At 40.3% G+C, this 2362-nt stretch overlaps 1 pseudogene; it reads right to left on the bottom strand.

Moving 5' to 3' along the window:
* Window positions 1-337: 337 nt before the first annotated feature.
* Window positions 338-1239, bottom strand: LOC124086580 (heterogeneous nuclear ribonucleoproteins C1/C2-like; annotated as a pseudogene).
* Between the last annotated feature and the right edge of the window lie 1123 nt (window positions 1240-2362).

Raw genomic sequence — 2362 nt, forward strand, 5'->3', positions numbered from 1 at the left:
AGGGAGTCTTCTTCCCAGTTATATCCACCCATGGCAGAGAGCTCACAAGTGTCTTTAAAATAAAAATCATTTTTATTGTTAAGTAATAAAGAGGAATAAAAATTAAAAGCAAAAATTACAGATTAAGACTTAACAAAACTACTAGGAGCATCAAAGGAAGTGAAAATAGGACTAGGCGCAGGGCCATATGAATTCATGAACACAGGAGGGACAAAGATAGGGAGAACAGTGAGCATGCGCTGAAGATGCTAGGGGAGAGGATCTGGTGAAATTTTGATCTTAGACAAGCGTCTAGGTGAGGAAATAATGGGATAAGATTTCTAAACTCCACTATGTGCTAAGAGTCATCCTCACCATTGGTGCTGTCTCTGTCCCCCTCTCTTTCCTCTCCTCTTTTTCATTATCCTTGATCAACTCCAGCTGGTCCTTCCCCTGGTCAGCATTATCATCACCCTCCAGTATGTCCCGGTCCTCAGCAGAGTCCTCTGCACACCCCTCAGACTCCATCTACACACTAGTTTCATCTGTCTTCAGGGAGAGGCTGCTTTCCTCCTCTTCCGACTCATCATTCTTTTTCTCTACTGCCTGTGTGCCCTGCTCCTTTTCAGTTTTCTCCAGGCTTTCCAGAAGAGAATCCATGTTTTGTTTTATTTGGACCAGCTCCTTCTTATTGCCTGAAGGTCATCTCCTTTCAAATTTCCAGACCTGGAACAAGATCCCTGCTGTCCACTCTTAGAATTGAAGCCACTTTTGCCCCTTCCAGAGGTGTTTTCTGATACAGGCTGGTATTTAGTGGGCACTAAAGCCGGGGGAGGAGGGGGAGGGGGAGGAGGAGGAGGAGGAGGAGGAACACGTGCTCCGTAACTGTACATCTTGTCACAATAATCACGTTGAAAGTCATAGTCCAAATCAAAAGAGGAGCCATACATCTACGCTGCAGATTGTTTCACACCTGCTTTTCCTCTGATCCCTTTTAGCTCTGCAGCCAGATTAAGATCTAAAACCTGGCCAGCAATCATCCTCTCCTGCTACAGCAGCCCTGGTATTTCTCTCATTAACATACTGGATGAAGGGAAAGCCCTTCTGGACAGAGCAACCCAGAATTTTGCCATACTTAGAGAAGATCGCTTCCATATCAGACTTCTTCACCACCAGATTGTTGAGATGCCCAGTGGATACATGGGAGTTCATGGAGCATGGATCTGTCTTGTTGGCAAGGTTGCCAGCCATCATGTTTGATAAGGTTCCTCACAAAGGCCAAAGAATGTAGGTGAACATCAAAAAACTCACTCATTAAGTTCCACTAACACATATTTCAATTGAGTTGTAACCAGGAGAGGGAAGGGAAAAGAGATTCGGTTCTGAATCTCCTAGTCCCAGATAGTATGTGAAGAAGCCAACTTCTGCTTGAGGTCAGCAAGGCCACAAATGTAAACTTTTCTTATAAGGACACTGATCTCAAAATCCTGGCTCCACCCACTGAACTCAGCTCAACCTACTTACCCAAATTCTTCAACTCTTAATACTTCCTAATACCATCTCATTGAAAGTTAAATGTTCAACACATGATGATTGAGGGGACAGAAACAGAATATAAAAGAAAGAATGAACAATGATTTGTCTCATAATCAGTGAGCACACTGTGCTGAAGAAGGACTGTGACTTCTAGCAAACACAATTGTGAAAATTCAAACTCCCCATCATCACCAAGAGGAATACACCAAGATTCCTGGTAGAGAAGCCAGGAATAACTTTCTGCCTGAATGGACCTTGTTTTCATAAGGTAACATAAAGTAATCACCAGACAAATGTTTATAAATATGATATAAGGCATTCCTTATGTAAATGCCATGTCAGGTTCACTGAGAACTTGGCAAGTGTATGCCATACCATTTACAGTTACTGCTATGAGCTGAGCTAGATGTCCTAGCCATGTGAAAATATGGTGCTTTCTTAATAACCTGTCATTTCAACATATTATTTAAAAATTTTTAGAGATATACACTGTTGTGTAACTTGGAGTGAAACTATAGCATAAGAGTAAAAGTGGCATGTATATTACTTATATTGTTTAAGGAACTTGTTCTCACCAAAATTATTCTCTACTTGACTATTAGCAATATTGCTGAGATTAAATGAATAGCACTTCACTTATAAATTCATGTTCCTCCAGTAACAGTATGTTTTAACATGCTTAATAGTCAGTGAAAACATCCAAAGAATTTTTATGCCATGGCCGTTATGAGGAAATATATTTAAAGTTTGCAGTGTATTATGTTTCTTTAAATAATGACCCAATTTTGAAAGTATAACTATATATCTAAAAAATATAAGTATTCACTATTCAGTGACTAGTGTTACA

This window comes from Marmota monax, unplaced genomic scaffold (genome assembly GCF_021218885.2).
Source record: "Marmota monax isolate L192 unplaced genomic scaffold, Marmota_monax_Labrador192_F-V1.1 WCK01_AAM20220418_F8-fsc00024, whole genome shotgun sequence".
Classification (NCBI taxonomy): Eukaryota; Metazoa; Chordata; class Mammalia; order Rodentia; family Sciuridae; genus Marmota; species Marmota monax.